The 24,596-nt window shown below is 36.8% G+C and overlaps 2 long non-coding RNA genes across 5 annotated transcripts in view; one reads left to right on the top strand and one right to left on the bottom strand.

The window, feature by feature from the left end:
- Positions 1–3,491, top strand: part of LOC101750095 — a 76,475-nt gene extending 72,984 nt beyond the window's left edge. The window contains exons 4-5 of one of the 4 annotated variants that reach the window (XR_005859505.2): positions 286–488; positions 2,524–3,491. This is a non-coding gene — a long non-coding RNA (uncharacterized LOC101750095). Of the gene's footprint in view, positions 1–270; positions 721–2,523 lie in introns of those variants that run through there. The other 3 variants (XR_006939199.1, XR_001466297.4, XR_005859506.2) reach the window with 3 other exon arrangements.
- Positions 427–23,682, bottom strand: LOC112532359. Its single transcript, XR_003075023.2, has 4 exons — positions 23,644–23,682; positions 23,210–23,432; positions 22,793–22,867; positions 427–546 (listed from the first exon to the last, which is right to left on the bottom strand). It is a non-coding gene; the product is annotated as an uncharacterized LOC112532359 (long non-coding RNA).
- Between the last annotated feature and the right edge of the window lie 914 nt (positions 23,683–24,596).

Genomic DNA, 24,596 nt, shown 5'->3' with positions numbered 1-24,596 from the left:
CTGGACCAGATTGTCCAGAGCCACATGCAACCTGGCCTTGAACACCTCCAGGGAAGGGGCATCCACAACCTCTCTGGGCAACCTGTTCCTGCACCTCACCACTCTCTCAATAAAGAACTTCCCCTTGACATCTAATCTAAATCTTCCTCTCTTTAGCTTGAAAGCCTTCCCTTTTGTCATATTACTATCTACCCATATAAAAAGTTGATTTCCTTAATGTTTATAAACTCCCTCTAAATACTGGAAGGCTGCAATGAGGTCTCCCTGCAGTTTTCTCTTTTCCAGGATGAACAAGATCAGTTTCTTCAGCCTGTCTTCATAAGAGAAGTGCTCCAGTCCTTGGATCATCTTTGTAGCCCTTCTCTGGAGCCTCTCCAAAACCTCCATATCTTTCCTGTATTGGAGGCCCCAGACCTGGACACAGTACTCTAGACGGGGCCTCACAAGGGCAGAATAGAGGGGAACAATCAACTTCCTCACTCTGCCGGGTATGCATCTTCTGATGGAAACAAGGATACGATTGGCCTTCTGGGATGCAAGTGCACACTGAAAGAACAATATCCATAATAATGAATGACGTGCTATGTTGTTAATTCACATTGAAGCAAAGCAAAATATATAAAAATAAACATAATTATTTAAATATTTCATTTATTAACTTCCAGAACTTCACTGTATTAGTACATTTGATAAATTAATTAAAAAGGTGTCTTATAACTATTCATGTATCTTTGAATTGAGCATCACTAGCTGAGCTGCATTTCCATAGACTTTAATCCATCACTTGCCTGTGAAGCAATATTCGCTATAAATTTGACACACAGCAGATCAAATTGAGGGGGAGTGGCCTCACTAATTTCCTAATTGATTTCATTGCCTGGGTTATAACCATGCAACAAAAGATAGTGGCAAAATATATTTGAAAGTGATTAAAGGATAAGATAATAAAAGTCACTTTAGAAGATGTTAACTTCACAATCAGTCTAATTATTTGATATTGGGATATTTTTGTAGGTTCAAACTGTTGAAAAAAAAGACAAACAACACCCGCATTTTCTTTTCTTTGATATTCAAACTCAAAGCAAATGATGGGACTTACATGAGTAGATTGCATGACTAAGCCTCATGCATCCAAATTATCATAAATGACAGCAACAGAAGCTTATTTTATAAATAGTCTACTAATGATTATTATGACAAACACAAAAAATTGAAAATTCACATTTCTTAATAGGAATTAAAGTGCAATTATCACTGAGGGTCTAGCAACTTAGTGTTAGAACCTGTTCTTCTAAACACTTACATACAAAACCATAGACCATATTACCAGTCTAAAATTGCACAATTATCTTGTACAGTCTCATTTGACGCTTAATATTATTTAAGTATGACTCCACTGGCATAGCGATGCTTTCAGATAACACTTTTTCTCTCTAATTATTTGCAAAAAGAAAGAACAATAATATTTTAAACATTTCCTTCTTTTTAAAGACATTTTTAGAGTATTTCCTTTAAGTATCACCAGGCTAATGGAAAGTCCATCAAGTAATTTTTTCTGACATGAACAAACAGCTGTGGTGCAGTATATTCAGTGATTTGTTTAAAAAGAATCAGGAAATGGCAGGACATTTTAAAGAAAGCAGAAAGGCTAAGAACTGTCATTTTTGAAAAGAAATCTTAAGCTAAATGTGTCTATTTTATTCTTGTTATTAGTTTATTCAATAAAAGAAAGTATGACAAATGATTATACAGATTATGTAGAGACGCTTGGGGAATAGGCTAAATATGGCATTCTCTGTCAATCAAAGTAAAAAATACCTCACAGATCAATGAAAATCCTTCATTGAAAACTGTGGTTAATAAGGACGTTTCTTGTTGCCAGCAATGCTTGGCTGGAAGTAAAAACAGATGGAAAAAAATTTGTAGTTACAGCCAGAACCAGAATCCTCTTTGAAAATTCATAGATTAATAGAAATGACTGCATTTGATAAGGCATAATCTCTATTTTTGAGTTAACTATTAGTTTTCATAATACTGAAGTGAGGGTTATGCTGTACTATTCAAAGAGTAAAAGAACTATAGCTCCCCTGAGAAAACTGAGAATGGTACAGTTCCTCTCCAGACACCCAAATAGGTGCCATAAGTAAGCAAATGATGCATTCAATACCTCCACAGCATGCCTGGCAATTGATACCATGGCTTATGGAGCCCATCTCTGTAATGTCCTTGGAGCAATATGCTAGTCGAAGAGAGGGAAGTGAGAAGAATCTGTAGCTTAGATTACATCTTTTTCCTCCTCCGAGAAAGAAAGAATAACTATTGCTGCCCTTCCAGATCTTCATCTCAATGGAAAGACTGTCCTTCAGTTAGTATATACTGTTTACCATGTAGTCAGCTATTTTACTGATTAGAATGTAGTAAGCACTGGCAAACGCTGACTTTGCAGTGACTTCTGCTGTAGCATAACAGTTGAGCCCATAGTCTGTGCTCAGAAAGCTGAACATTCCCTTCTGTTTTCTTTAGGTATGCTCCTAATTTTTCTGTTTGTGGAGTAAATGCTTTTAACATGCAGCCACACTAAGTGTATCACCTCTAAAAGCATCTTACCAAGAACAAGACTCCAGTTCAAGTACAATGGATCTTCAGCAGGAGGGCTACCATGAGGAGAGCCGCTACCTCATAGAAATAAAAATAAACCTTAAAGTAACTTCCAGAGTGAAACTACTGTGAATCTATTATGTTTAAGAGGCTAAACTTCGGATATTTCAAGAATAACCAAAAAAACATTTTGTAGTTCACAAACAGCATTGAACACACTGGGAAACATAAAATGTGTAAATAATAGAAGGCAAAAATCTATTTCAACAGTATTTTCAAGGATTAATTACAGAGCTAAGAACAAAAAAAAAAAAAAAAAGAAACTTAATTTCTGTGTGAAGAATAATTGTGAGATTTTTAAATGGGAACAAAGGCAGATACTTCTAATGAAATAAAATATTTGAACACACAAAAATCTCATTGCTAGCAAACAAAGCGTTACATGGCAGTTACAGTTTTTATACCTTCAAGCAAAGGAACCTTAGCCTTAGTATTTCATAGAGTTAATAAAATTGCAAAGAAACTGTTTTCTGAAACAGAAAATTCTACTGCTCCACTCAGAAAAGTTAAAATGGAACATTCTTATTTTTTGATGAAATTTTTTTTGCGTTTGCCATGTTTCTACACAACATATCACTTTAAATGAATCAGCAACTTCTTACTGAAAAACACTCCATCTGATAAAATTTTAGTAAGCTCTACTTGAAATGACAAGCAAGAAAACCTTCTATTTAACAAGGATTGCCATCAAATCAGATCACTGTAGTGGTGCTACATCAAGCAGCTAGCTGCACTGGAGCTGAGCCAGACTTGCCATCCACTGTCTTCTTTCTGCCCATAACCTGTCATACCAGTGCCTTCCCACCACCATCTTTTGTCGCCAAAAAATAAGGCACCATGTATGAATCCTTCTTTGTTTTCTGGCTCAAAGCTTGCTGCCTGAGGTATTTCTTGTGATAAGATTCTAGGAGATGAGAGGTGGGTGCTGCTGTGTGGCAATCAACACCACTGTCTGGACAATTTACATTTGAAAGCATTCCTTTCGAGCTGTTTGCCTTTGGCTCAAGAGTTAAGGGAGTGCTCAGGACTGTTTACTGGACTGTTTACTGGCGGAAGATCTGTTCTGTGACCAAATTACTCCTGTCTGCTATGGGAGATGGGGGGATGATACCATCGTATCTTTTGAAGGCAAGATACTAGTTGGCGTCTCCATACTCCCTCTTATCTGCTGGCAAGGCCAGGAAGATAGGAACAAAAGGAATTCCTGCTGAGATCCAAAAGCCAGAAACTGTCACTCCAAAAGGCTGACTCAACCACTTTGGACTTATAAATAAGTTTGTGCTGCCATTGCAATGATCGTCATCGTCGTCATGGTGGTCACCGTCCTCATCAACGGAACAATGCCCAACAGCCCACCTCTACTGGAGAGCAACAACTGAACCATGAACCACGCTGGACCCATGTGGTGACTATCTCCCTCTTACTTCCTTTAGAGACTCCTTGCTCCTATTTCCTATCTTTTCTGCTGCCCTTCTTCCCTTCCCCATCACCCTAATTTGTACCCATAAAGACTCCTTGCTTCTATTTTCTACCTTTTCTATCGCCTTTCTTCCCTTCCCCATTACCTCAATCCATAATGGTGTCCATCCTCCCCTTTCCCTACCTCCCTTATTAACATTTGTAATAAACTGGTCAGACCAACATCTGGACCACTGTTTCTTAATCTCACGCCGGGTATACATATTTCAAAGAACCTCCTCTCCCTCCTATAAATTGGAGTGAGACACACCAGAATAGTCTTCAAATGAATAACATGAAACTGAAGCAGTCAGAAGGACTGGCAGAGAGATGCATCATTTTACTTGTAACAAAGATTCAACATCACTAGGTATCTAGAAGAGGGAAATCATTCCCTAGAAGGAGACTTGATCCATTGAGTTGTCTGTCCTACTGAGTGTGGAGGAACTTGGCATGTAGACTACTATCAATAGTAATCAGAAACAATAGGAATAGAATAGAAATAGAAATAGAATAGAAATAGAATAGAAATCAGAAACAACTGTAAACTAGCAATATCTGATAAAGAGAGTTGAGGAACACTACATTAACCTAGAACAGACACCAAACTTCTCGCTATGAATTCCCAGAAGACAAGCTTCTGAGTAGAGATAAGTAGAGGTAAGAAGTCTGTTGAATTTCAAACTCATGAAATTTTAAGACTGCCTTTAAATCTTTTGTAAAAGAATGTAAATACATTGATTTGATCTGGCATTGACCTTTGAACTGTACTATTCAAAGAATGCATTGCACACACAGTTCCCACTAAGCGGAGCTGAGCATTTGCGTGCTCATACTGACTGTGAGGAAGGAACATTTTAATGGCTTTTGACTGTTAATCTGTCTTTTGCTTTCCCTTCTTTCTCTAGAAATTCATACTGCCTCTATGGAAAGAAAGCTTTCATATTTACACTTAGCTTCAAATGTCCAAAAATTGTTTTCCAGTTTTACGCAGGAAAAATACACAAATGCCTTCCTTTTTAATTCTGATTTTGAAATACTTTCTGTAAATATTTTCATTTAGCTCTCACAACTTTTGGCCATTTTTTTTTCTTTCTCACCTTTCATGGCACGTGATAGTGGCCTTAAAGGCAAAGGACCTTAAGCTGAAACACAGACCTAAATGTTGCTAAGAACAAACAGTTGTCTCCTTCACCCATTACTCTGGAAATAACTTTGAAATATCTTAAAATGCAAAGTCAAAAAATTTATATCCAAGAGTATTTAAGCTAGAAATCACTTGAAAAATTCATTAGCAGCAGTTTCAAACCTGTGCTACCCCCACTGGATAACGTCTCTGCATTATTAAAACAAATCATATAACAACTCAGCAATCCAGACTCTTCATTTCACTCATTTCATTTCATTTCTTTCACTATATGATGTGTTTGCTGATTTACTATTTCTTCACATCTCTTATCAGTTCAAGCAGTTTTGTCCCCCTGATGCAAATTCTCATAACAGGGAAGTTTTTGTCTTTTTTTATGTAGTTATTAAGGCAGACAGGAATATTTCTACTAATCTTTTCATCTATTTCTCTTCAATGCATTTTATTAAATCCATCCAAATTTTATGAACCAATCCTTTACCCAATACAGGTGAGGTTAAAAAAAAAAAGAAACCAAACACCCACCTACCAGTGACCTGATATATGATCTGATATATATTTCTTTCCAAAGAATCAGAGTCCAAGTTCACTGATGGATCTCTGACTGCCTAATTAAACTGCGGGCAGTGAACTCTAGGTTATAGTTCTGCTTATTGCAGAGTAACAATTCATCATTTTTCCAGGCAGTTTGTGTTGTCAGGACAAGATTTTGCCATATGAAACATGTCAGTTATTGTTTCGATAGGTGACTTTAAATTGAACCATTATCCCATCATTGCTATGAATGAAGTTATAAATCATAAATGCAGATCTGCAGCATTTCTGCTTTTGGAAGTGTGTAAATGGGCTGCTATGAAATGGTATATGCTACAGTTTAAAGATACAGTAATTACTTACGTAGATTTATAGGAAGAGAATAAATGTAACAGATAGTGAAATAAGCTACCTGATGAGTACACGTTATGATGAATGCTACTGGACTGGTTATAACTTCTTTAAAGTATTTAAGATTATATCCTTGCAGATCTCATACATTGAGTAATGCTTCAGTAATTTCTAACAACGGAGTACAATGATAGCTAATTTGCAGTTAGTAAGAGATTTTTACGGTTACTGCAATTAGTAAGTGAGCACAAGCAGAAATCTTGAATAGCTCAAGTCATATATAAAAAATTCTGTAAAATCAGGGAATATATTTAAAATTTCTAGAGAAAGAAGGGAGAGCAAAAAACAGATTAACAGTCAAAAGCCATTAAAATGTTCAGTGTAACAGTACAGAAACCTTCCTATCTCTTGTGTTATATCAAAGCAGTAAAGTATCATACTCAAGGTCTCTTCATACCACGAGCGTGTCTATTTATGATAAAAATCGCATGATTGAAAGGAAATTGAGCAAGAGGATAAATGTTTTCCTCTGTTTCATGAAAGGTGCCTCTGTTTTTTTTTTTTTTTTTTCCCCAAAAGAATCCAGCTGTTTTCACTATGAACAAACTATTTTGCATGTGAGCATATTCCACATTATAAAATAATGCATAGATTTTTCAAGTTCATAACCTGTTCTGTTGTGTTGTTTTTTTTGTTTTTTTGTTTTTTTTTTTAAGAAATCAAAGCTTTGTTGGTAGTCAGTTGTGTAAGTTGTTGTTGCCAATAATGACTTTTTTTTTTTTCTTTTCCATTCTTCTAAGGCATCTGAATTGTGCAGTCAAATAAACAAAATCATTGCAAGGTATATACAGATGAGTATTTAAAAAACAGGTTCCTGATCAATCTCAGATTAATACATCAAAATAGGTCTTTCTGTTATTCACAGACATGAAGAAGGAGACTCTCCCTTACCAGCCTTCTGAGGTGTGGGGATTTAGAACAGTCTTTAACCCTCTGAGTAGATCCCTTATGTCTCAAAGTCACAGGGGCATTTTACTTGCCTTCCTAGCCAAGCCTCAGTTTCATATCCAGTCTTCCTTTTCCCTACCTAATTGCTGCCTACTTGGGGCCATGGGCTTTATTTACTATGTTGTAATTTCAATTACATTCACATCAAGTATGACCCCTAAACACAATAATTTTCCAAAGAATATACCGGCAGCAAGAAACATTCATATGTAAGCACAGTTTTAATCACTGATCTGGCTTTGATGAGGTCAATTGACCAAAGTAGCATCTTACACAAAATGAATAAGTATTGTTGAATCAGTTACTCAGGGATTTCTTTAGACACTAGGTATGTCAGCTTTTGAGGGCACTATCATTTCCTCCTATTGCCTGATTATATTCTAATAATATACTTATAGTCAGTATAACAATTTTTTAAATTTGAATATTTTTTTGTATTGATATTGTACAATTGGTATAATGGTTCTAGAGAATTATTTGACAAAAGCACCACGAAGGCACAGTACATTCCTCTATCTTTTCTCCATCATTTTAGATCTTTCCAGCCCGTCACTCTCCATACTGCAAAACCTGTTTTCAGATGGTTACCTAAGCAAAATTTCAGTTATTCGGTTAACCCAGTTAAATGTTATGGAATAATTTGGAATTTGCGATCACAAAAATTCTCTAAAAAACAGCCATTTCATTATATTTTGTGTTTTTAATTTGAATTATGTAGAAATGCATGATGTGAATAAGGTTGACTTTAAAGATCATTTTTATCTTGAACTAGTTCAGAGGAAAAAGGTTGGTTAAAAAATATCTGGCATAAGCTTCAACTAATCTAGCAGTCTTCTACTTGCTTGTCTTTTGCATGGCTTATTTACAAAAGGCAGTAACTATAATTATTGTTTTCCCAGTTTGAAGTCTTCATTTCAAAAAGTCATCTTGCACCCAGCTTATGTTATACTTGAGAATTTATGGAGCAACTCTATGTTTTAAATCTTTCTGAAACTGAAATTTTGAAATCAGAGATATTTATCACTCCATTTAACCCACTATAAACATATGAAAAAATTCTTAGCCAGTATTTCCAGAATTCAGACAACATGTGACACAATCACATGTTCTTTCCAACCATTAATAGAGAGTTTACCAGCTTTATCACTTAATGCAACTGAAATGCAATTGACAGAATGACAAATCTTTTTATGAGGAGTCTGAGTCATATCAAATTAGTCACACATACAATAGTAACATATAAACTTCAAAGATGCAATGTCTTTCTGATTTTATACTTTTCTTGTTGCTATTCAGTCATTGCTGTATAGATAAAGATGGAATGTCTTTCTGATTTAAACTACAATTTGAGCAGGGTTTTTTAATTAGTTTTAAGACAGGGCAAAGAATTCACATAATACCTAAAGATGGAGATGTAAAAATGTATCTAGCAAAAACTGATTTACACAAATATTACACTATTTATTACATATACTTTATTATGTGCACAATTTTCTTTAGCTTGAATCTATAAATCAAACCTCACAGGCAAGATGCTTGCAATATATGCTCTGACTGGGCTATTATACCTAGATTATATTAGAATCTTATTCAAACTTGGTCTCTCAGAGATATTTGGTGCTCTCAGTTGGACTGATAATTTGACTTAGAATATGGGTTGCCTTGCTCCAGAACAAATCCATAAACCAACAAAGAAAGCATAAAAACCACATCATGATCCATTTGTCCCCCCAGCAGCCCTGAGATATGCACTTAAAACACAATGTCAGTCTCAATGGTATTGTAGCTTACCGGGAAATAAGTCTTTCTGACTCCATTTCATGCCTTGGCAAAGATACTTGCCTAAGAGCTAAAAAGAAACAAAGATTTTTGTAAGCTTATTTTCAGAATAAAGGGTGGGAGTCTGCCAGAGTTTTCCCATTACTGAGCATTACAAAATGCAGTTTTAAACAAACGGGAACCCACCATTAAACAGGAAGAAAAAGGTTAAAAAATATTTAGAATTTAAAATGAAAAATTATATTATTATTTATTGTACTAGCATGACAATGACTTAAGATATTAAATTAACTCACAGTCATGCTTAGAGCACTGCTTGGGAAAAAGCACTAACAAATTTAAAAAATAGTGACTAACATACAAGTAATTAACACAAGCACAGCTTGAGTAGGCTTTAGTAACGTACACAGGCCCATGCTGACTAGAACAAGTAGCCTGGAAGCTGTAGTCAAGACCAATTTTGTGATTGGTTGGGATGGCCCATGCCCTTCAAAATCTTACATGGACTTTGTTCTGTTGAAACATCCCAGTGGACACAGCTTGTCCACGAGTAGTCTAAACCACTGCCTCCTCTATTTAGAAGAATTCTGGAAATGGTTTTTTCAGAAGATTTATTGTGTTTAGAAGTGTAGAAAACCAGAACAGTTCTGTGTTTAACATTGTTTATACATGTTCTTCCCACCTAAGGCAGCCTAAGGTTGTATTCTTTGAAGCTGCTTTTTTTTTTTTTTCTCTAAGTTGTTGTCTTTCTGAAAAATAATTGCAGTGTCACTTCCCTTGCTTTGAAACAATCATGTATAAGAAGAATATTAGGACCACCTACTAGGAAAATACCATGAAAAAGCTAGCTGGAAGTACTATTTTTCAATGTTTATTGGTATTATTAAATCTGATATAATTTTTAACTGGATACTTATCTTTCGTCTACTTATATTTTTATTTGGTAGGCAGAAGATCACCAGAACTTACTGATTTATCTTCCAGCATTTCTGACTATTCTTTTGCTACTAATAGTACAGCTTCTAACACAACAATGCCTTTCCAACATTTTTAGAACTTTTATGTCCTGTATACTTTACAAACATACTCTGCATTGCAGAATCATCCATTCATTCTTTCTGATCAGAATTCCTCTAAGCTGAGGTGCTGCTTTCCTCCATCTACCAACACTAGCATATGTTTTACAACAAACAGTCCATCACAGTTCTAATTTTGTTCTTGAAAATACAAATCTTGCCTTTGCTATGCAGTTTGAGCCTCTTTTTAAGGATTTCATTTTCAAGTCCCAGATACAGTTTGCAATGTTTTCTGCACACAGAGCACTAAGGACCCTCACTCATGCCTACCACACCTGAGATCTGAAATCTACCATTCATAAAATCCATTACATATCCTCCTCTTAGAGCTGGGTGATTTGGGGTTGGTTGTTTGGCTCAAAAAAAAAATATATATATATATATATATTTATTTATTTATTTTGCAGTAGTCTTTCTCTCCCTCAGTGTTTTGTTTGACCATTTCAGTCATTAAGTCATGCACTTTGGACCACAGCACCATAAAAAATCATTATCTTCAATCTTGAATGATTGAATTCAAGTACTGAATTTATCATTTTCTTATGTGAAATATACCATTCTTTAGCTCTCTACAGTGTGAAGAAAAAAATCAGGAGTTTCAAAGCATTACTGTCATAAGATGCTTTTTGGGTGGTATCCACTACTATAGATAAAGTTTGAAAAATCTTCCAAATACCTGAAGAACAAGGTATTTTTTTCAACTTGCCGCTGACCTATACTTACTTTAATAGAACATCTAATTTTTCCCTGATTTCACTCATTAAGAGCTTTATTTTTAAAAACCCTCTGATTAAGGCCTTGTTTTAAGTCCTGATCTATGTTCTTGGTCTCTTACGCAATGCCGCTAAGATCTCAAGATAATCATAGGTCTGGACTTTGAGGTTTTACCAAATCCACCTATGCTGAAGGTAGAAGTTGTTGCTGCCAATTCAAATTATTTTTCTGCTCTTAGTATTCAAACCATAAAACACTGCATATCAGTATAAAAAACTACTGATATTTGTTCATGAAATATGGATGTCTCTGAAACTAATTTGTATTTGTACAAAAATTTGATTTCTGTTGGTATGTGGATTTTAGGATAGTGTTCTTGCTACTCTTCTTTTAAATATTTTATTAATTGTTTAGACAAGGAGTTTCATCTTCATTCCCAAAGAAATAAGAATAAGGATGCACTAAATGCATCTGCCAGCAACTACTATTTATTTTGGCCTCAATGAAAGTGCATGTTGCTATTTATCCTTCCACATGACATTACAGAGTTACACAATGACGTAAACCAATAGCTATAAAAAGGACACTGTTGTGCCTTAAAGAAATGAAGTCAATTGTAGAGACTGCTGTAAATGACTTCAGTGGAGTTGAAGAAAAGGCATCTATTGCTGCAGTCTTCCCTGGACTTCAACAGGTAAATTTCCAACACTAAGTTAAAGTGACATTGAAAAGCATTTAGGAATTGTTATTATTTATACTTAAATATAACTTCATCGTTCTTAACTATACATGAAACAGAAATGTATACTCAAAGCAGAAGAATCTTATTATTCTTCATTTTTTCACTTAATTATTCACAGAGGTAACATAATCTGGATTTTTTAAGTCATATTATTATTATTAATATTTTACCTCTGCGCAACATTAAATTAATTTAACCTTTTTCTTCCCTAGCTTCTAATAGTCTCCTCATTACAAAGTGTATAAATTTCTCCCAGTTCTTTATCCAGATTATAGCATTCTTCAGTTCCTTATAGCATAAAGAAAACTAAATTAGAATTTTTATAAAAGTCCTTTATAAAGAGACACTTCTACCCACGTGCTTTCATTCTTTTTGGTGAAGATGCATTGGATGTAAATACAGACATATATAACAGAGACCTGAATAAATGCAACTGCATCCAGAATCGTTCCTCACAGATAGTAATTGCAGTCTTGTCCACCCTTTACTACCTCTGACTTCAGACATCTGTTCTTTAACTCAAGATCATCCATTTGTTTGCAGCAAAGCACAATCTTCCAGTCCTATTGCTGTATCAGCTCTTCAATGAGCTCTTGCTCTGGTTTCTTCTCTAACCACAACAGCGAACAACTAATTTTCTCTGAAACTGTGCTTTCAGTTTTCCTGCAATTCATTTCCTCTTTCCACAACACACACACACACACACACACACACACACAAAAAAAAAAAAAAAAACCTAAATGAAATACTTTCCTCTGGCAGTCTTTCCTAAAACCACCTCCTAGTGCTGGTACTACCTTCCTGTAAGAGACTATTCTTTTATATCATTGACTCAAAGTTTGCTGAGGAACAAGTCCAGGCAAGTCCTGGGCAAAGGTAGAGAAATCTTTTGTCATGAGGTGCACTGATGGACAGGTCCTGGCTAAGGATTGTGAAATCCTCTAAGGAGCACAGATGGACAAGGCCAGGGGCAACGAGAGAGAGATAAGCTGCTGCTAATGTCCGGGAAACGGTCTTTTTGTGTGGACTTATCTCGAGGAAGATGGCCATCTCAGGAGGTATGCACAGGACTCTTGCTCAAGCACCCAGGAATGTCACGTAGGCAGGAGAAAATGGAGGATAAAAGAGGGTCCAACAACCATGGCGATGGTAGAGGCTTATCTCTCACCACCACAGACTTGAGGGGTTCTCTGCCATCTGATCCTTCACCACAACGGTGGAGGCTGATCTCTCACCGCAACGTGGAGGCTGATCTCTCACCGCAACACGGAGGCTGATCTCTCACCACCACACAAGCTTTCTGCCTTCAGATCCTTCTCTACGGACCATTTGCTGATGGACTTCACTGGGCCTGCTACCTGAGACCTGCTGCTTCCTCCCTGACCTGCACCCTCTCGTTGCCCAAGACCGGCCTCGCTGCTCCTGCCCTTCGGCCTCGGACCGTCGGAACGTCGTGCAACAGGACTGCTGCTGGATCCTGGTGGTGACTATCCCCGCTTTACGCAATTCTTGCCTCTTTCTATCATTTCTATCGCTCGCCTTCCCTTCCCCATCACCCCAATCCTTAATAGTGTCCGTCCTCCCCTTTCTTCATCTCCCTTATTAACATTTGTAATAAACTGGTCGGACCAACCATTTGAACCGTTGTTTCTTAATCTCACGCCGGGCATACATATTTCAAAGAACCTTCTCTCCCTCCTATAAATTGGAGCAAGACAGTTCCTTAGCTATCACCAAGTCCCTTTTTCCTACAAATGTTTATGGCTGGCCTTTTAACATTGTGCTCTCCCTCATATCTTTTACTGAGCATTTGTACTCAGTTTACTCAGTTTTCATTTTTTTAAATGCAGCTGAAAACGTAATGGTATTTTCAATAAGCGAGCTTCTAACTAGATGCCGTATGGTGATAATCATTCTCCCTGAACTTTTTATTTACCAATATTTGCAGCCCCATGTATTAAAACTTGTAAGTGCCTGAGGGTAGAAGCCTATCTTATATTTCAGCCACACATTATTTACAGACAAGTTATTGTTAATTATTTACATTGTCTTCCCATTTCATATGTTCATCTTCTCATCCATCAAAAATTCTGTAGCTATGTTCATTTTCTTTGTCAGTCCCTTTGACTGTGACAACTTCTTCTTAAATCCCTGCTGAGACTTTGAATGTTTTTCCTTATTCTATCTTACTGTCATAAAAATAAAATCCCTTTTCTCTGACGAGGTTTAAGAAAATGAAAATGCAATAAAGAATTTGAGGAAGTAGGATCTGTCGATCTTCAAGAGTTGCTTTGTTTCCTGGTAAATGGTAATAGGAATTAACAGAGCAAACCACCCAGAGCATAATAATATCAGTAAATGGTTTGTTTAATCCCTCAGGAAAAAAAAATATATATATCAAAATACAATATTTTTTTTCTTATCACTGATTTAGTTTATCTGTTTGTTACGACAGTATTCATGTCATACTTACAAAGGGTTTACAGGAAAACAACCCCCAAATGTTAATTCAGAAAAATATTTTTTAAGACAGCTACTCCAGAAGTCTTGGGTAGGATAAAACTACAGAATAAGAAAATCCATTTCAAAATATAGCCTAATCTGTGTGTGTTTAAATAAACATTAAAAAAGGAAAGAGAACATTCTGGAGGAGAGGGGAAAAAATAAAAATTAATACTGTGTATGGAATTTTTATCCTATTACTTGACAACGATCTGGAAAAGACTACTATTCTGGCAATTTTGTTAATATTTAACCCCTGTTTCTGCAGTGCAATGAGCATCATAAAGCACTAGAAAAATTTTAAATAACAGTGAAACTCTGTGTGTATTGTATGTTGTACCACATGACACAAATATGATGTGACATACTATATTAATCTGCCAAGATGCCATAATAGCTGTTACTATTTGTATACAATTTTTGATTTAAAAACCACAAAGAATTACAGTTCAATTCCTAACTGGATAAAAAATTGCTCAAATATCAGTGATATCTTCAGGGATATGTTTAGAGTTGAAATGCTTGTTTTTTGAACACTTTGACATTGTTTCTCATTGAAATGAGCATGAGAAATTGTTCATCAAAAGCTGTGAGGAAAAAAAAGAACTGCAACAGGTTAGCATTTTAAACCTATCCCAGGAGCTTGACTTAAAATTGAGGTAATTTTATAGCCAGCTAGAACTTAAATCCTTGTAGATTCTAAAACATAGCATTCATACGGCTCACAGAACAGGGTGGAAAAGAAAAGAAAACAAAACACTCTACATTTATTCTCTCATGACCTGAATTTGAAATAGAAATGTTGTTACTTTCATAAAACAATATTATTTTTCTGGCTTTTTTTTCTGATATTTTAATTTACCTATGCAAGAAAGTGGTTTTGACAAGGCTTTAGAATTTTATTACATTGCAATGCTACTGCAGTTCCCTCTGCTCTTGATGTCCTTTCAGATTCTCTTCTGTTCTCTCCTAGCTGTCTTTTTTTTTTTTTTAATTTCTATCCTTTCTTATTCCCATATTTTCTGTCCCTTACCTCTTTTCCATATTTTTATAATTACAAGTAAAAGTCCTATAAAACTTAAGGAGCCTTCAGAAAGATCATTACTAATATAATTACAGTATGGAGAGCATAGTGATGTTTGAATGTAAATTAGAGTGAGTTTTTACAGTTCATTAGAAAGTCTCGGGGATTGAATTTAGTTTAATCAAAGCTTGAGTGTTCCCAGTACACACAGCACATACCTAGTGAAAAAAGCATTAATATAGACTCAGAGATTAAAGATGTATGTCATGCTTTGCATCCATTTAAAAGAATCCATGCAGGGTGCATCACAGACCCTAGTATCTAATGGCCTAATGAAGCTGAACAAAGAGAAATTGTATGCAATTCATTAGTTGACAAATAAATATACATTACTTCACTTTTCTGCTTTCTTTCTGCAATCATCCCTTCCACAGCAAAAGACATACTGAGGGAGATGCATGTACCCAGTCCTGCTTGCTTTTGCCTGTCCACAGGAACCAGAATCCCACCACAGATGGTGACAAGACCTCACTATCCACTCCTACATCATCTTCCACCTCATCCAACCGAGGTCATTTCAAATACTTTTGGCAGAAGAAGGACTGAATCCCATCGCTGATTCTCTTCTGATTTATTTTCCAGTGAGCACTGGCACTGTACTGGGACTTCAGCACAACCTTGAGAATGACTCAGAATGAGAGTTCCTGGGAGACCAGCTCCTTACACTCCTGTGTGTTAACAGTATTTAGGAAATAAATTTCTCACCTGCTCACTGAAAAGCATATATCCTCTGGATAATCAACCAAGATGCTGAATGTGATCCATTTTAGAAAACACCTTGATGGAAACTTCCTAGGATCTCTCCTTGGCTACTGGTTTTTCATTTAGATTTACTGTGTGACACCTAAACATTTTCAGGACATTAATTCAACTGATATGATTTCATTTAGTTTAAAAATTTGTACATAATGGTCATTTTCCATTAAAGTAATTGCCCTGGTGAGATTAGCTTTGTCATGAATACTTTTCTCAAATTATCCTGTGATGCTGAAATAAAAACAAACCCTGCACATTCTATGTATTTGCTATGATGTATCTCATACAAATTGTTATGCCACCTTTCTTTTTTACCTGTCATCGGTGAGTCAGCATATAAATACATCTTCCAGCATACCCTTTAAAAACGTGAACTTATATTTGCTTCCTACAACATTTCAGAAATATTTTTTTTCTGAAAATCAATGTTAATGATTAAAATACATTTTAATACAGTCTATGAATAAATCCACGTTAGATCTGAAGGATAACCCAGAGCCTACCATGATAACTAGTTTTGGTCAGATGGCTAGGAAATCAAAGATCTGCAAGATACAACTGAGGAAGTTCCTGCAGTGGATGCAGCGTTTCAGCATGTGGGGCTTTACTTGGTCATATCTGTAGGCTGTGGCTGCTTCTGGGTAGGAAAGAAACAGCTGCTGCATAGATCACTCTTCAAGAGGAATGTGTTATAGAATACTTAATTCAAGGTAAGTATATGTGCACATTCATATGCCTTACAAATTTAAACTGAATAGTTTGCAGCTCAAGGTGAAAGGGTACAAGCTGAAGAAGAGACTGTGAGAAGCAAGAAGACATATGTCCCTGACAGTGCACAAGCACCCTATCTGCCATGCGAAAGAGTGACCACTAGCTGTGAAAGGGTTGTAGTATGTGTAGCAGTACATTAAGTGCAACTCACTTTGGTTAAATCATGATCCAGAGCTACCACAGCTTCCCAAGAACTTGGCTGGTCAGGCAGCAGTCTCCTGGCATTAATCAGGTTGTCATCTGCATAGCCATGCTCACAGTGGATGGGGCTTCACTACTTGAAAAGCCCTCATGTGAGTTTACGTGTTAAATTCTAACTGCCCTAAAAATAGTAGTTCATAATTGAAAAGCTGGCAGATCCTTTAATTATAGGGGAGCAAACAATGCCACTAGAGAAATGTAAATACAGACTAATTGTTACTTCTTTATGTCATTGTTAAAGAGCCAGCTGACATAATGGCAGGCATGGGATAATTCCTGTATCTTAAGCAGCAAGATCTGCAATCAAGTTTTTAAAATGCTTCTCATTTGTCTCTCTTGTGGGACGTTACATGCAAAGTCTTGCCAAATGAATCAAGAAAAAAATAGGGTAAGTGTGAATGCCGGAAAAAGAAACTGCAAAGAATACAGGGAAAGCACTATACAGGGCACAGTTTAATTGAATTGTGATTTGCTGGTCTTGTAAGCGCTTTCCAGAAAGGAATGTCATGCTAATCAAAAGCTGTCCACCTTCACCTTATTTTTAGCAGGAAAACTTTAAATGAGACAGTTCAGAATTTTGATTTCTGGGGGATATTGGATTACATTCACCCACAGGGCATTTAAATATAAAAAGCTATTTATATGCTAATTCCTCGGTATTTCATGTAAAGCAGATTTTTATCAATTGACCATACTATTCTATAAGTTATCATGTTGATAAAACATCTTTAGCAATGGTAAAATGAAGGAACAAATATAATCAGTGGAGCTTGTTTACGTAGATCCTAGACTTCTTTGGAGTATTCCTGTGAGTTCTTGGAATGTAGACCTATAAAGCTAACAAATTGCCTTTCCTAAAAGGGTCCAGGAAGAGAAGTCCTCAGAAAAGTCTCCTTTGATTACTCCCAAATGAACTGGAGAGATAACTGATACTGAGGAAAGTTGAGATATGCTATTTAAGTGGAGGAAAATAAGAAAAAGCTGCAGAATCAAGTCCTCCAAACTATTATTTTTTTTTTCAGGAAACTAAGACAAAATTCATACTCCTGGTTGCCCATCTTTTATCACAGCATATCCTTTAAATGCCTGTAGAAGAAAATGCTTCATTATCAAAATCCCTCTGGCTGTAGTGGGGAAACACTTGCATTTACAAGCCATTACTTTTGATAGTAGTTTATATGCAAGTGTGGTAGACATGTCTTCCTAACTGTACATGTTGTCCAGCGCTGATGGAGTTTGGGAGGCGGAGGAGGAATTCCTCTGATGAAGGAATAAGTAATCTCATCAGAAAGACCAATGCTTCTGATCTTTCTTTCATTCCCCCATTGTGAAAGGCCTTGGCAAAGATGAATATTTCTGTGATGTCTTTTTGAGAATTTTACTGGGAGACTTTGAACATCAACACAGAGAAATATCACTCATACTGACATTATCACTTCCACTCCTCACCTCTAGAAATGAATGTCACCATCTCAGCTTCATGTCATGCTATATCTTCACTTTACTATCAAAAACAAACTTATTTTTTAAAAGGCTTTGACCACAATTATCTACTTATTATTTCCCTTGAGTCTGGAAGGAAACAGAACAGCTATCCCACCACTGCCTTCTGCAGCTGTGAAATAATCTAGTAGGCTGAGATGAAACTAGCATAATACGATTAGCCAGAGGGCACAGAGCAATCTAGGTGATTAAGCTAGAGAGTTCAGTGATCACAGATCTCACCCTTATCCCTGAGAGGCTATAGTCATGATGGTTGATTGCTCTGACCATGCTTGTAATGGTGATTTGTTTATATAAACAAGTTAGATGTAACAGAGCAGTTCTCTCTTTTCTTGGAAACAGGTTAGTGTTTCTTTGGATTGTTTATTCCTCCAATGCTGAACTCGGGGACAACCATTTAGAAATAATATTTTACTGATTGTGCTGGGCTTGGAACAATACACAAAAGGGACCGTTTCACACGCCATCTATCTTAGAAAGATTTCAGTGTACATGATTATAGAAAAAGATATCATTTATCTGAGTACTAGCAGCTTTTCAATTAATAATATAGCTCAGAATATGATGTATGAATTTAAGCATATTTGTCTGAAATAAATGTTCATAGATATCCTAAATTTACATCGCCCTTCTAAGAGCTCTGAAAAAGCAATCAAGCAACTTCACAAATGGAATCTCTTTAGATAAAAGAGGTATTAGTATTATTAATATTTGTTCCAGAATGCTATTGGGCAAATGAATGAAATTGGTATTATTTGCTAATTTTTAATAATGAGTAGTCCATGTCACATTTGAATCAACTATTTCTGCTGTTTAAGTTATGCCTTAGTAAACTGCTGACTGCAACACTCAGTGCCTCACATCACCTTCAAAATGTTTTTATAACTTCTCATATACTTTCTTCTGTTAAGGTGTTCTCTAATATTTAAAGAAGATTTTTTCAGCAGGCCATATGCAGACATCTTCACTGATAGAACTGGCAGGAACCATACTTTTTACATTTAAGTGAAGACAGTCTAACCTCAGTACCTGGAAAAATGAATGGAGATTGTCCTGGGTGCCACTGGAAAGCTGTTAAAGAACAGAACTATAATCAAGCATAGTCAACCTGGGTTCATGAAGAGAATGCCCTGCCTCAGTTAATATATCTTCTTCTATGATTGCATTTTAGCTTTAGTAAGGCCTCTGCTACAGTCCCTCACGGTATCCTTCTATCACACAATTCTGGGTGATGAGCTTGCTTAGCAGCAGAGTTCAATGGGTTGCAGTGAATGGAACAACATCTGGCATGTGGACTGTCACTAGTGGTGTCCACCGGGACTCAGTACTATGGATGGTATTGATCAACATTTTACTCAGTGATCTAGATGCACTAGTGGAATTCATCCTCAGCAAGTTTCCTGGTACCAGAAAACTGGGAGCTAAGACATGACCTCTGTAATTTCTATAACTTCCTGAGGTGGGGAAATGGAGAGGGAGGAACAGATCTCCCTGGTAACTGATGAGAGGATCCATGAGAACAAAACAAAGCTGCACCATGGGAGTTTCAGACTGGATATTAGGAAGAATTTATTTACTGTGAGGATGGTCAAACACTAGAACAGGCTTCCTAGGGAGGAGCTTAGTAACCCATGCCTGTCAGTGTTCAAGAGGCATTTGGATAATGCCTTTCAAACTTGATATGCTTTAATTTTTTGGTTAGCCTTGAAGTGGTCAGGCAGTTGGACTAGATGAGTTTTGTAGGTCCCTTCCAACTGAAATGTTCAATTCTATTGCTATTCTTTAACATCTTTCTTGTCTTTAAGTTGCGTGCATCAGTAAGAATAATATTCAACTGTATTATTAGAGCCAAACAACTTCCAGTGCAGTTCATTAAAATGTTGAACTGTTTATAATTTCTGTACGACTATACATCATCATTCTGCTAAGAATACTCATTCTTTGGTAACAGATCTACCAAATGATTAGATTTTTTTTTTCTACATTTACAATAAATTTACAATAAAATGTATACAGCTTTTGTGAGTAAGCTCACAATTCACTATCATTTTATTAATTCAGATTGAAAATTTTTATCATGTGATTATTTCCTGACCTTTCTGTCTATTTTTCCTACAATCCCCCCCCCCCTTTTTTTTTTAATTTGATCTCTAAAGTAGCAGTGCATTCTGACAACTGATATGCCAGCAGATGTATGCGTTAGTATAAATGCACAGTCTAGTGTGAACTGACTTAGATTTGAATGAAAAAGTCTTTTTCAACATTGGAGGGAACAGAAATGTAGCTCTTTAACGGACAAAATGCAACACTATTTAGTCTGACAGACTAAATACTGAGGACAGATTGAAACAAATCAGAAGGTTTTTTTGTGATTTTTCTTTGTCAAAACAAAGATCTTCTAATGTCCTTAAAAGATTAAAGATTTGCTAAACAAATTTGTGGGAAGTTCAACTGAATTTCATTCAGTTTGTGATTTAAATGCTTTTTTTTCTAGTTATTTACAGAAAGCTCTGCAAGCTTGTAAATAACAACCCATGTTGTGCATAAAGAGTAGACTTTCAAAATTCTAATAAAGCCACTATAATTAATATCTATTAAAATCATAGTGAAAACGGAACTGGTGAAATAGGTATTCACTTCCCTAACACATGAAAGAGGAAAACAGTATGAAATCAAATAGATTATTGTCAAGGGCTGATATACCAGAAATAGAAAACCATTTACAGTCAAGCCCAAATATATGAATATAAAAAAAATCTTAAAATCTATAATTTCATATCAAACAGAATTAAAAGTGCCTACTTAAAATTCCTTCTTTTTAAGCATTACATTAGAAAGACCATCATTTGGAATTAGTTTTGCAAAGGTGTGCTAAGACATAACGTATCACTGACAGTTAAAAATATTTCTTAGTTTTTAACTTACTAGTTTAGATCCATTTTCTTGAAAACTGAATAAAGCAAAGAGAAGATTCTGGTCTTGGCTCCAGTTTGCCTCTGGAGTGATTTATGTAACATAACCACTACTTTTCTGGAAGGAATGAGAGCCAAAGTTGTCTCAGTCTTCACTTAAATTAGACATTTATATTTTAGAATTATCATTAGTGAATTAGCCACATGAATCCTTACAACTATCAGTCTTGCTAGGCATAAAATCTTATCTGCTATTCTGAGATGTAATTACTATATAACCTCGATCTCTACTAAGTCTATAAACAGAATACTTGTTTTAATTCTTGACCTGTGGGATCCAAACCAAAATCAGAGACTAAATGAAGTAAAAAAACTTATCTGTAGCCCAGTATAATAAATACTAAAACACCGTCAGCGTCCACAATTATTTTGTATTCAGACTTGGCTTTGTATTGTGTTCAAACACTAATCCTTCCATTTACTTTAAAAGATTAATGTAACAAAAGGGTGACTAATTTTAAAAGGGGCAGAATAAGATTCAGATAGGTGCTTTTTTGCATCAGAGAAAAATAATATGTTTGAGATGGAGAAATTAAATTTTCTGGAAGAGGTCAGCTTGGGAATCAAATGAATCCTTCTGATTCATGCAGCATCATGCATTAACCACTTGAGATTCTGAAGGAAAAGACTTAAAGCTTTTTCTCCTTCTGTACAGATAATTTCCTTTAATAACTAAGTTGCTATTTTACCTTCAGAATATCAACTTTCCAAATTAGTTGAGTTCTGAAGGTCCTCCAGAGCACAACATCTATGATTAAACACTTTCAAAAGTTCATTCTACTAGTAAAAGTGGAAATTCCATTATTTTAGCAAGAGCAGGCATGTCAAATTTAACAAGACATGATAGGATTGAGGATAGAATGGAAGTAAGGCATCTATGTTTGTCAGTTATAATCACAGGGCACAGAAATTATTATAAACCTAATTATTATGTGCTACAGAAATCAAATGAAGAGCACAATTATTGTGACTCACATTATACCTAAATCATGAAGAATTACCTTCAAAACTTTAACAAGATAGGAGATGTAGAGGCAAAAGAACTGTACACTGTTCCTTCATCTTGGTTTACTCACAGGTAAGGTCATTACTTATGACCATCTGAGAAATTCTGAAAGTTGTGGGAAAAAAATTCACATGCTACATTACGTCTTCTACAACCAGGACAAAGGGATAGCAGCCTCAGGAATTCCTCCTCTTGAATACAAACTGCAGCTGAGCCAGGAAAGAACACACAAAACTTTCATGCTGTAATATAAAATCACTTGCACAGAAGCATTACAGAGGACCCTAATACAATTCTTTGAGTTGAGATTAGTGCCATGGAAATGATTACCTGTTTCTTGGAGTTTATAATGCTAAACCATAGCCAGAACATGGAAAAATAACTTAATGATTAACCCTGTTCAAAGAGCTAATTAACTAATCTGTTGTTAATTTCTAAGCTTTCCCTACCACCATATTTCCACCAGTACTAGTGTACTAGATTAAAGGCTCACAGTTTTTAATAAATAAATAAATAAATTCCAGGTTTACCTTGAAGCATCAGAACATTCTCACTTTCCACAGTTTTGGCAGATTTGTGGATAATTACTCCCAGGAAACAAATACCTGATGTTGAAAACATGGAGCCAATTAGTGCAAAGAAGCAAAGTCAGTGTTTGTACACTGCATACAGGAACTGAATAGGAGGCCTTTGTTTGGGTGTTCTTGTTATGATCTAGCACAGAAGAAGCAGTCTAGTAGGTTTCTGGAATGTATGGAGGATAACTTCTTGATGCAGCTGGTGAGAGAACCTACGAGAGGAGCTGCCCCATTAGACCTGCTGTTCACAAACAGAGAAGGTCTAGTGGGAGGTGTGGAGGTTGGGGGCTGTCTTGGACAGAGTGACCATGACATGGTAGAGTTCTCAATTCTTGGTGGAGTCAGGAGGGGGAACAGCAAAACTGCTACCTTGGATTTCTGGAGGGTGGACTTGGAATTGTTCAGAAGACTAGTAGGGGGAGTCTCCTGGGATTCAGTCTTAGAGAGTAAAGGGATCCAAGATGGCTGGTTGCTCTTCAAGAGGGAAGGCGCAGGAGCAGGTTGTCTCCCTGAGCTGCAAAATGAGCCGGTACGGAAGAAGACTGGCGTGGATGAATAGGGAGCTATTCTTGAGGCTCCAGGAGAAAACCTCCTGTGGAAGAAGGGACAGGCAACTCAGAAAGAATACTGGGAAGTTGTTAAGATGTGCAGGGAGAAAATCAGAAAGGCAAAAACCCAGCTTGAACTCAACCTGGCTGCTGAGGTAAAAAGGAACTATACCCCCCACGATTCAGAAGGAAACAGTCAGAGACCAACTATTCCAACTGGACTGCCATAAGTCCATGGGGCCAGATGAGACTCACCCGAGAGTGCTAAGGGAACTGGCAGAGGTGATAGCCGAGCCGCTTTCCATCATGTATCAGCGCTCCTTGTTGACTGGTGAGGTCCCGGAAGACTGGAGGCTTGCCAATGTGACTCCCATCTACAAGAAGGGCTGCAGGGAGGATCCGGGGAACTACAGGCCTGTTAGCCTGACCTCGGTGCTGGGGAAGATTATGGAGCAGATTGTCTTGAGGGAGATGATGCAGCATGTGCGGGACAACTGGGGGATCAGGCCTAGCCAGCATGGGTTCACGAAGGGCAGGTCCTGCTTGACCAACCTGATGTCCTTCTATAATCTAGTGACCCATCTGGTGGATGAGGGAAAGGCTGTTGTTGCAGTCTACCTAGACTTCAGCAAAGCCTTTGACACTGTCTCCCACAGTATTCTCCTGCAGAAGCTGGCAGTCTGTGGCTTGGACAGGTACACTCTTGGCTGGGTAAGGAACTGGCTGGAGGGCTAGGCCCAGATTGTGGTGGTGAATGGAGTTAAATCCAGCTGGTGACCAGTCACGAGTGGTGTTCCCCAGGGGTTGGTGCTGGGGCTTGTCCTCTTCAATATCTTTACTGATGGCCTGGATGAGGGCATTGAGTGCACCCTCAGTAAGTTTGCAGATGACACCAAGTTGGCTGGAACTGTCAATCTGCCTGAGGGTAGCGAGGCCCTACAGAGGGATCCGGACAGGCTGGATAGCTGGGCTGAAGCCAATGGGATGAGGTTCAACAAGACCAAACACCGGCTCCTACACTTTGGCCACAACAACCCCAGGCAATGCTACAAGCTTGGGTCAAAGTGGCTGGAAGACTGTGTAGAGGAAATGGACCTAGGGATATTGATTGATGCTAGACTGAACATGAGCCAGCAGTGTGCCCAGGTGGCCAAGAAGGCCAATGGCATCCTGGCTTGTATCAGAAATAGTGTTATGAGCAGGAACAG

The sequence above is a fragment of the Gallus gallus genome, chromosome 4 (assembly GCF_016699485.2).
Source record: "Gallus gallus isolate bGalGal1 chromosome 4, bGalGal1.mat.broiler.GRCg7b, whole genome shotgun sequence".
In the NCBI taxonomy this organism is placed as follows: Eukaryota; Metazoa; Chordata; class Aves; order Galliformes; family Phasianidae; genus Gallus; species Gallus gallus.
This window is presented reverse-complemented; position numbering and strand designations above follow the sequence as displayed.